Here is a 12,344-nt window from a genome sequence, read left to right as displayed (position 1 = left end):
ACAATGTGCATAGGGGTACAGAGAGAGGTTGGACTAGAAAAGACACAACAGAGTCAAAGCATTAGGGTTCAGAGGCTAGGATAAATTTGGTTTCATTACTTAGAAAATAACAGGAAATTGTAGAAGTTTTGGTGTAGAGGAAATGACATAAAAATTAATTACTATCATTTTAAGGGCTTACTCCGTGCTAATAGGATTTTATATAATCATCACAGCCTCACAATGAAATATTTTTATTCCCATTTTACCTGTAAGAGAACACAGGCTCAGGTTGCCCCCAGAGCTTGGCCAAAATCAGAGAGCCAATAGTTGAGCTGGATTCAAATCCACATCTGTCTAACATCAATCCCTGTAGTCTTAACGTCTAAGAGTGTAGACTCAATTCACTTCAGAGGCATATAACCAATGCAAGTGAGTGAGGCAGATTGGGGTCAAACAACAGGAAGTGGAGGAAACTATAGCAAATATGACATACACAAAAGCTTCAAAATAAAGGGGGAAAATGTGCTGTCTGGCTGAGGCCAAACAAAATTGCACTCAAACTGGAGCCAGGAGTTTGTCACCTCTGCGGAAGAAACTCCACCCTTTTTCGCTCTAATGTGATCAGAACTGCGTTTTAAGACAACTAATTCAAAGGTTTATGAAGTTTATACTGGTCAAGAAGAAGCCAAGTGGCAGGGAGACAGTCAACAGAACCTCAACACATATTTCCTGATGAGCGAAAATAAATCTGGTATGACATTGCTGAGGCCGGGTGATGGTCTTCAGTCACAGGGGTGAGAAGGGTGGGGTGAGGTATGGGGTAGCTGTTCTCTATTTCCAATCATTTCACCCCCAATGGTGCCTCATTTTTAAACCCTCTGCAACCCAACTACAGCACCCATCGAAAGTCTCCAAAGAGTTCAGTCTCAAAGCAAAACAAACAAACAAAAAAAAAACAAAACAAAACCCAGTAGTGCATAAAGGAGTCTTCGCTGAATATTTTATGAAGAAAACAGAGGCAGAGATTTTCCTCACATTCCCCAGCAAGGTAGTCAATCGCTTCAAGATCCCCAAACAGATACATATCATCTCCCAAGCTTTTTCACCCACACCTGACACAAGATTTATATCAAATTTCTCTTCGCCTTTCTGTCTTCAAGCTCCCACACTGCAACCAGCCTTGTTAGCACCTATTTCCCACTTCCAGATTTTTCTCCCAAGAATTTAAAATGAATCAGCCCTTTAGGACACAAAGCAACGCAGTTCTGGCCGGGCTGCTACTCCAGATTTTGCACAGGCCAACACCCCAAGGCCATGCCTAGAAAAGCTCAGAGCTCAGCTCCCATCTGGAACTATCCACCTCAGGGAGGAGCTCAGCTGCCACACTGCTACCCACGCAGCCCTGTGAGGTGCTCACCACCCAGCCCGATGAACTTTTCCAAGCACTTCTTGCAAACATGCATCAACTGGGTTGTCCGCAAGAAGAATCCTGGTGAAGGAAATTTTCTTTATACAGTTACAGAAGTCCTAGTGCAACCGGGATGACCGGGAAGAGGACTGTTGCTTTAACAAAAATCTGAAAATAAAGAGTCAGAAACATAGCACTAGAGCCCAAGGGAGGGCTGAGGGCTGGAAACACGAATCTGGATGCGTGCAAGGTAAGGCTGGAGTAGTGAGAGGGGATGAGGGCGAGAGGACAGAGAGCGAAGAGAAGTATGAGAAAACAGCAGCGATAAGACTTACGACCATGAGGCTCATAGGGCAGAAGTAGGGTGGACAGTGCGGGTGGGCTGGTACTCAAGGGTCATAAGGAGAGGAAAACCCATGGTTTGTAGGCAAAAGGGAGAGATCCAGGAAGCACTGAGTTGTTGGACGTGCAAGAGACAGGTGATGATCTGTTCTGTGAGAGGGAGGGTAAAAGAAAAGAGAGGAAAACAAACAAGAAGGAGGAAATAAAAAGACAAAATAGTTTAATAAATCATTCTGAAGAGATGGTCATAAGGACTCATTGTGATCCAATGCTCATAAGATCATTATCACGTTGCATATTAGCAGTAGTCCTTGCTCCTGTAGTGAACGTAGGTTTACAACAAGAAGGCATTTGAACTAACTAAACTGAAAACTAGTTCACAGAGGAAAACTCTGAAGGTAATAGGTAAAAGCAGGTGAAAGACAAAAGATGAGTCAAGTCTAAAAAGTGGGATGTCCAACTAATAAGATAAAATTGACAATTCTTTTAGTTCTTTAACAAAGGACTTGCAGCTACTGTAGCCATTACAATAAGCACTAAACATCTAAACCTGAAACTTCAGTCGGAAAGTAGACCCACTACCACACGCTATGAAGGTCTCCGATCTTGAAGGCTTGGAAAACAGGGTGGGAAAAAAAGCAGAGCGAGAAAGAGGCAATTTTCATCAGTGTCTGCAGCCAGCTAGAGGGATATTCAAAATCACATTTCAGATGAAGTATGAGCATGAGCAATATATTCACCTGGTGCTCACAAATCCCAGAGAAAGTTAATTAGCCACTTGGGAATGCAGTTACATTTTCTCTACCTTAGATGCACTGAGAGAAAAGGGCAAAAAGTTGGAATCACTTCTACCAGGAATGAGATTAGTTTATACATTGGTTTCAAGCCCTGGTTTTCCACATAAGTGAAAAATGAAACTAGAAACATATGCTCTGAGGTTGCCCCTGATTCACTCCTTGTTTTGACAAGGACATCTAGAATGGTGATCTGGTCTGCTGTTTCATAGCGGGACTCATTCAATCTTTCCCCAGAGGCTTCATCAAAGTACGCAACAATATTTTGCACAATAGGACAGTGGTGCCTTTTCCCAGGATCTTGAAGGATATGTGTGCCTTCCCTCCACCCCCATACTCCTAGAAGATCCATCTATACATTACATAACTTCGTTCTTTCAAACCTGCTTCAACTGGGCACGTTTTCCCTGTTAAAGCTTCAGAAAATTCTGGAGTGATGCATTTTATTTCTACTGTATCAAAAACATTAAAAAATAGGAACCCTTCAAGTACAACAAATACCATATATATCCCAAGTAATCGACCTCTTTTTCCAGGCTTGCTCAAAATCTTTGTTGGCTTGTATAAACATTTTAATTGTGTGCAACTGTTTTGTCTTCCAAAGCACGACCCAGCTAGCTTACACATCATGAACAGCAAGCACACACCCTTTTTAGCAAAAATCATATTACTATATAAAGTTTCAGCCCAATAGCCACAGGTGCAAGAGGCAATGTGTCTGCAGTTCTCAATCACATTCTCTTTTATTATGGGCCATTTCAGCCAACGTGATCTATAATGAATATATTGGGTTTTGTACTCTTTCAGAAGTTCCAGCCAGTGTCTATATGCCCCTTCCCTTGGTGCTCCTGAGAGCAGGAGAGCCTCAGGGAGAGGTGGACGAAATTAGAAAATATAAATAACAAATCAAAAATTACGATTGGATAAACAATTTCCCTTAGTCTGTTTCTTAATAAGTGATCGATTTTATGATCAATATTCATTATTTCCCAGAACATGCCAAACTGCTTATTGAACAAATGAATGGCTGAAACTACAATGACACAGAATCAAAAAGGTGAACCAATTTCTTTAATAACATGGGTTGAACAGCCTGTCTCATCTTACCTGGTTGTTCCACATCAGTGCACTTTTCTTCATAGCCCTTTGGAAAAAGGCTGAAGTTCAGGAAAACAGGGGAGGTAATTCATTACTCATTAAAAGAAATGGGTTCTGGGAGCACGTGTTTAGACGTGTGAGGGCTGAACTGCAGTTTGTGCTAGGCTGGCTTTTGTCTGTTCAAAGTACATTCTCCAATCTGCCAAACCTGGCCCCCCCTGAAAGGCATCGCCTTTGGGATTTGGTGTACTCCGTGGATGCGCAGAGACTTGGAAGACCCAGAGCACAGTCCCTTTCTGACAATATTTTTTATTAAAACTCATGAAAATGACTAATGGATACTTTGGTTAAAACAACAACTTGGTAGCTAAGATTGGCATTTTGTTTCCCAGTTCTCAGATAACTTTCCAAGCATTTCACTGGACTTAACCAATTCTGATAAACTGTTAAAGACATCCAGGATATTCTCCTCTGTGCTTCCCTTCATCACCTCAAAACAATATGATGGCCGATACATGTTCAGATGGCTGTCTCCTCCTCCCCAGTTTTCAGTGATTTCCCATGTACAAAAAAAAAAAAAGTTTGTGGCGAAATGCAATGCACTGGCAGCTAGTATTAGCACTGACTTCACCAAATTGCTAATGCGAATGTGTGGACAAGCTTCACTATTTAGCAGCGGTAGCGAGCAGGACCCTCGCCTGGTGATAAACACTGTCACGGGCAGGCCTCCCCTTGTGCTCCTGCACCTGCCCTCCCCGCTCGCAGCCTGCAGAGGAGTGGGGGACCACATGGCTTCTTTCACCCCCTCTGGGCTCCCCTTTCTCATCCCTCATCTCATGGTCCCACAGTGTCTATAACAAATGCCTAATTACCCAGCTCTATGAGAAATGCTGGACTGATCAATTATGAAAGCAACAAATGATTAACTAGTTAAAAAAAAAAAACACATCACTTACTTAAAGTCAGTCATCCAAGGCTTATCCAAACTACTTAGGAAAATCTCATTAAATCAGGCTCCCCTAATTAGAAATTAGATAATTCTGACAGGAGCAAAGCTAAAGTTTACCTTTGTACTGTCTGTTAAAAAAATATTTTTGCAAAGCAAAGGAATAACATAAACAAGGCTTAATGATTTTGTAAATCTAAAGTTCTAGGACAAATTCAACATTCTCTTAAGTATCTTGACAGCAAGTTGTCAACCTTGAAGCTACCTTCACACTGTATGCAAACCTCCTCAACCTACAGAAAATACTCAAAGCTTTAATTGTGAAAACATTCTTACCTATCACTTAAGAAAGTCTCAGAAAAGACTTTACCAGGTAACATAATTGGAACCTAGTTGTAATTAAAGCTATTTAAATATATGCATACATGTCTTATTTATATTGCATCATCAGGAACCCATACAAGAAAAAGTTCCAGACAACTAAGATTTTTACTTTAAGCATCATTAGTTACTTATTTTCATTAGAGAGGTAAGGCACAGTGGTTAAATAATGGTGGCCAAGGCTGAGCCTACTTCTGCCCCCAGCTTGGGCAAGTTAATGTCTTTTGCCTCAATTTCCTTATCTGCAAGATGGGGATAACGATACTAACTCTTCATAATGATGCTCTGAGGATTTAATGAAATGATGCGTAAAAAAGCCTTCAGATCAATGTTTGTCCCAATAAATGCTCAACACATGCAAATCACTGTTACTCCCTTCTGACAGGATTTAGGAAAAGTACATTACACAATTATCTGCCTTATCAAACAGAATGCACTGGTCATAATTTAACCTGTTCTTATTTATTCAAAATCACCATCATGAAAATAACTGTATTATGCCTTATGAGACCATTTTTTTCTATATTAAGTCATGTTAAATTCTCATACTTATGTTGGCCCTTTAAATACTTTTTCATCTCCCCCTTCTTATTGCTGTTCCTTATCCATCAGTATGTCCCTGGTGTTTCTAGTAAAGTGTCTTATTTTATACGCAATGGTCCAGATGAGGTTCTGTGAGAAACACCAAGCCCTCCTACGAAGCACCTTAGCTGTGCTTTCTGGAAGCTTCTCTCCACACTGCCAGTAAGGCCTTTTCCATGTTCTCCTGAGTTCTAGAGTCTAGTCTTGATGACTCAGTGTCCTAACAACCAGCTTCTCCATAAATACAGTGCTATTATATTTAAAAACACTGGGTATATATTTATTTAAAGTTCCATAATCCAGAATTTTCACTGAGACTGACCATGCCCCAGTTAATAATAGTTTCTAGAATTTATTTCTGTGTCTCATGGACTGCTTTTAATGGTGCAGAGCCACTGGAATTGGAGGTGCTTACTTGGATTCTGTAGAGGAAGATTACTTGAAAATATTCTGTCTTTGGTTCTTCTTCACCTATGAGTTACATCAATCTGAAAAGTATACACGTTTGGGGAAGATTTCTTTTTTTTTTTCTTTTTAGTAGAATTTTTCCTCAGTCTTTCATCATCTAATCTGCATTCTCTGAAATAAGACTCATATCAGAAAAATGAGATATGGAAAACTGTTAACAGCAAAGTCTCCAAGCATGGTGAGCACATTCCTCTAATAAGTTTTCATCCATCAGCATCAGACTCAGCACAAACAGAGTAGAGACTTTATCTTCCATGTGCTACATTGAGGGGTTTTTTCATCTCATGGAGTGTAACATAAGCTGATGTGACATTCAGGATTTACAGAAAATAGATGTATTTTTACTCAGCAAGGGAGAACATGTTTTCTCCAGAGAACGGATAGATGTTGAAAGATATAAATGCTCTAAGATGTCATATTATAAAATGCCCATCCTATTCCTCTCAGCATTAAGTATAAAGGAGCTGTGATCTAAGTAGGTTATTTGATGGTGATCATTTGTGATGGTGAATACCGTAACGATGTCAACTACTGGGTCTGGTGGTAGCATTTCAACAGGCAGCGATGGGAGAGTGAAGCAAGAGGAAAATGGAGGAAAGAGGTGAGATGATGACCCTACCAGCCCAGAAATCAATACGGCCAAGAGAACAAATCCCTTAATCGTGCTGCCAGGCTCAAGACAGAATAAGAGGAAGAAAGTCACCAACCCCAGTAGCTTTCTTTTTTTTTTTAATTTATATTTTTTTATTATTATGTTATGTTAATCACCATACATCATTAGTTTTTGATGTAGTGTTCCATGATTGTTTGCATATAACACCCAGTGCTCCATGCAGAACGTGCCCTCTTTAATACCCATCACCAGGCTAACCCATCCCCCCACCCCCCTCCCCTCTAGTAGCTTTCATAAGAGGATTGGGAAAGTCTTTGAAAATAGTGGCTCTGTCACTAACCTGGTGTGGGACCTTACTGTAATACAGTTAAACTCAACAGCCACCTCAACCTCCCCCACTGGAAAATGACATAGCCCAAAAACACTATTTGAACACTTAGGTTTTAGACCTCACAAGGAATGCCAGACTATATTCATAATCCAAGGATGGTAACCAACCATCCATGGACCAATACAATCCTTAGGGAAATGCCTTGGCTGTGGCTGAGGGCCATGTCCTGGCCCAACACCTTTCCTTCTGGTGGGCCCGGTACAGAGCTGTTCTCTGAACTGGGATGAGAGGGCAACTGGGGCATTTGCTTTGCTCTGTGCCACAATTCTGAATTGTAACAGAAGTAAGAAGAAGGAGCTTACTGTTGCAAAATCCCAGAATTTATGTTTCATTCTCCTAGCTTCCCGGTTTTGCACATTATCTTCTCCATCTCGCCTTGAGTTCTAAATAACCACCCACCACCACCAAGGGCCAAGACTATTCACTTCACTCATGTTCCCACCCTACTAAAGTCTATTTTCAAAAAAGTTGAATTAATTCATACCAAGGGACGTAATTTCTTCAAGTACTTCCATCACCCGAGAAGATCTACATTAGAACAGGATCAATGTTCAAAAGGCAGTTGCTTATCTGGGATACAGATAGTGATATACTGGCGGAGGGAAGAAAAATATTAGTTCTTCTATTCATATGTATTTTTTATGTAAAAAAATTAAAAGATTTACTAATATTTAATATAAGTTTTTCTAGTTCCCCCATAAGTCTGCCTTTGAAGTGCTCATATGCCACATAAGGTACACAAAGTAGCCTGAGGAAAGGACAGGAAATCTACTGTGCAGAAGCCCACAGGGGCGGGTCAGATTACTCAGTTTACTGGCTACTGTGCAGTTCGTTTAGGCTGACGTAAGTAGATTTGTGTGTCATGTTACGAAGTTGTAAGTAAACTAAGCCTTTACAAAATAGGTGAGAAGTTAAAAAATTTATGGACAGAAACCTTTTCATTGGCATCATTAATAAGCTATTACAGCAAAAAAGTTGAAAATAAGTGTCAAAGTCCTACAGGCTTAAAAACAATGGTGACAACCACAAAACCTTTAAAATACAGTAAAATATTTATAATTCACTGCAATAAGATAGAAAAAAAGCCCATAAAAATCTTTTGTACCACATGGAGTTTGCCTGACTATCTCAAGAGCAACAACTAGAAAGTCTTGTGATACTCATATATACTTTTGCATTTTTTGTTTACAAAAAAAAGTCAAGGGGTATGAATCTGCTGACGTTTTGGGGGAAAGAAAACATACTTAATCTGGCCTGTAAGGTTTAACTTGATTTCATGGGCGAGAAATACTGTATTAAAACAAAAAAAAAACTAAAACTAAAACTTGGAACATGGAAAGAATATTTAAAAATTGGTATTTAGGGGGGCACCTGGGTGGCTCAGTTGGCCTTCCCCCTTACCCTCTCATGCTCTCTCTCTCTCAAGAAAAAAAATTGGTATTTAGAATTATTTCCATTTTAATATGATTTTACTATTGAAAATTGTCTGTCACCTATAAAAAAACTATAAAAAGCTCCCATATCTTCATACTTCATACTTTTTAACAACTTGAAAATAGAATAATGTGTTTAAAACAACAACTTGAAAACAGAATAACTGTTTAAAAATCCTCCACAACAAAACTCACAGAGGAATTTAAATCAATTTGTTTAAAATATAAGAATGTATACTTTCTAATTAGTTTGCAAAGACAACTGATTAGCATTAGGAAAGATGGATGTTTGCTTGCCAAGGAGCAACACAAATGCCTGTATAATGGTGGATGAAAACTAAAAACTGAATATCCCAAATTAATAAATGTAGCCACAAGGTCTACATATTTTGATGAAGTATTCCTTTTAGCTATAACAAACATCAAAACAAAATTTTAAAATAAGCTGAATTTAGAACCGGACCAAGCTACATCATACAGTACTAAACCAAGATGATAAAAAATCGTTGATTATAACCAATCACAGTCATGAGGATAATGTTTGTGAAAGCAAAGCACTTTGCACCATTACTATATGATATTTTATTTCACTTTTGTCTCCTCCAGTTAAAATGTTTGCATAGGTTCTATTATGTATTAACAATTCATGCCATAGTACGTACATAATTTATAAATTGATAAATATGCATATTTTGGGGTAAGTACTCAAAAAAGTTTATTGATGGGATATATAATTTTAGAACTTTGAACCACCAATAGAAGGTTCCCTTTAATTTCCGAGAATAAAATTTCTCAGGTGGAATTTCAGATTTTAGCAAATAAATGGAAGGTGGCCCAGGAAAGTCTTTTCTTTCACCTGAAAGTATGCTCAGAACCCACCTATGGGTAAAGTAATCTTTAGTACATGTGCCACCTCAGAGCTGAACTACCTAAGTATAGTGGGGCTAGCAGACATAAGTAAAAATGCTAACCGCAACTGGATTAGCCTCAAGTTGGAAAACATGCCATTTCTATTTATTCATTTCTTTCCCAAAAAACCTTTTTAAATTCCTGCAGGCTCTATGCTGGGTGCTGGAGAAAGAGAGCTGCTTTAAAACTCATTCACTCCTGGGAGAAGTAGACACAACTCATCTCCCCTTTGCCTATGGAGGGCCCACAAGAACCCCAACTTAGAAACAAGGAAGCCATGTAGCCACTCTGCCGAACAGTTATTCAAATTGCATTTGCAATGTGTCTTTAAATTGCAGGGAGCAGAAGTGCACCTGTGATTTTAAAATATTCCTAACAGTGTCCTCTGGATATGCTCCCCCTTCAGCTACAAACATTCTGCCGGCAAATGCTATTCCAGTCACTCTATTTCCTTCCTCAGCCCTTCTGTTCGTCTGCCCACACGTTTCACGGAACTACCAGAAGCCACCAGGCAGGCAGCTGCCACAGAGTACCGAGCAAAGAGGAGGATTTTAACTTCTTGGGGTACATTTTCCAAATACCAGAAAATGCAGATTCAAAGAAAATTAGCCATTCTGACAATCACACAATGCAAATGGGAGGGCACACTTGATTCTGCCCTCAGTTATAAGAAAGGGCAACTCCTTCAAGATACGTCTTATGTACTTGTGGTTCAGAAACGTTCTCCCCAAAAATAAGCTGGCTAAATTGCTCAGTCCTTGAAGGTAGTCCCGAGAAAGCACCAAAAACCTGTAAAACGGGTTACTGTTTCAGGACACGCTCACATAGGAGATGAGCTCCATGATTTTCATTTTCTCTCTAGGCTCCTTCTTTCCAACTTCCAAAGAAATATTCGTATCAGAGCCTCATTAAAAGCAGTGCAAACAACGTGCATTGTTTAAGGATAAATATGTATGTAGAGAACATGTACAGGAATGCACCAACCAAATTCATTATCACAGCTACCATGTAGAGAGGAATGAGCAATGCCATCATGGAGGGCAAGCTTTGTTATCTTAAGTTGGGGGAAAGGGGTAGTACTTTACTGTCCCAAGTCTTCATGCCTTCTGAGAGTCTTAAGTATAGTTTATAATGCATTTTTAACTCTAATACCTTCAATTCCCTATGGCACCAACCTTCTCATTACCTAAACACTCAAGGTAAAGAAACTGAGCCCTAGAGTCAGGTGGCCAGAGAGTCGAAACCAGCTTTGCCACTTACTAGATTAGGCAATTTCTCTAAGTATTGGCTTCATTCATCTGAAAAATATGCAGAAATAGTAGTATCTCCTTCAAAGATGGTGGGGAGAAATAAATTAGGTCATGCATGCAAGAACTTAGTACTGTTCCTAGCATGTAGGAAGTATTCAATGACCCACCTACTAATAATGATCCACTCAATTTTGGACTGTATTCACTCAGCATCCACTTTCAGTTTCCCTTTCTGAAGCAAAAAGCCAAGTATACAGTACTAAGAGACGTGAGGAACCCTACCGTCTGAGCCCAATTTCACATTCCCCCTATGTTTTAAAACAAACATCTCTGCTTTAGAAAACTGTCAGTTTTGGGTTTTTTTGTTGTTTTGTTTTGTTTTGTTTTGTTTAGCTTCAGGAATCAGGGATGGATTGGCTCTGGGGCTAATGCACCAGAAAGAGTTTTAATTTGACACCAATGTGGGAAGAGTCTCTCTGTGACTTAGATACTATAGACATATACCCAGCATGTTGGTTTTCCCACAATTCTAGACCTGAACATTATGATAATTATATATGCACATATATAGTGACCATAACCAGGTACTCAGTATCAGGGTCTTTAGCTGTCATAAATCAAGACACTTCCACGGCTCACAAAGTAACCTCACATAGTCCCCCTCAAAACGAAACTGCCCAGTATTTAGCAATACTGCCCAGCAGCATCAACTATCATCAAATATCCCTCCCACTGAAAGGCCTCCCGTGGAATAATGCAAGCCCCACATACAACAGGATGCATTCAGCCTCTAAGCTGCCATCTCTACAGACATGCTGGCTGTCCTCCATGCACTGAGGATGGCTCTGTGTGAGACCAAAGAGGTAATTTCAGCAGCAGCAGAAGCCACTTGGCTAGTTGTTATCAGCATTGCTCAGGGAGCCACGACGGTGGGAGGTGATCCAGGAGAGGTTTCAAAGCCTTTGCTAGTAACATAAAGACCACATCTGCTGTCTGACCACTGGTCGTGGCCAATGAGCACAGCCAAGATGCATTCTATTTTCCTTTGATTTTATTCTCTCTCCCCATGGTGGTCAGTCTACCCATATTAAGTGTGGAAGGTCCATTTTATATATATGTATCTTCAGGATTTGTGAAAATGTTACATTTTTCCTTGGAGTTGACTAATGCAGGAACCCTAAGCAGTTCTGTCCTCTGGTTTCAAGATGTGGTTGATAAATGATGAAGGCAACTCCTTTTGTCTTTTAGGTTGATTATCCCTGACCCTTAAGATAAAGTGACTCAATTATTATCATTGACTTTCAGCTCTTAGCCACAACCACACAAGTCAATCTCCAACTCTGTATTGTGATCAGGTTCTCCTGTTTGCTGACACATTATCTATCTAGGCTGTGGTTCCAAAGAGATTTCTGTTACCAAAAGTCCAAGTCCAAGTCCTACTTAGGATCACTGTTTCCTCTTTGACCTACACTTGGGTCAATAGTAGGAATGCCCTCTCTGAATAAATAAATCTGGTATATCTGCCACATTTTTTAAAGGTGTGAACCCTCATGGTTATCTTGAATTTGTGATCTAGTCCTAAGACATCTAAAGACATATACCTGTCTTTCAGCTCAGAGACCTCCTCTGCTGGAAAGTTGCAATGAATAACAAGGAGGGACCAGTGCCTCATTATCAAAGGCAACATTTCTCTTCACCAGATCCTCACCTGTATGCTACTCCCCCAACTCCCCCACCCACATTCAGG

This window comes from Halichoerus grypus, chromosome 5 (assembly GCF_964656455.1).
Source record: "Halichoerus grypus chromosome 5, mHalGry1.hap1.1, whole genome shotgun sequence".
NCBI lineage: Eukaryota > Metazoa > Chordata > Mammalia > Carnivora > Phocidae > Halichoerus > Halichoerus grypus.
Note: the sequence above shows the minus strand (reverse complement) of the source record.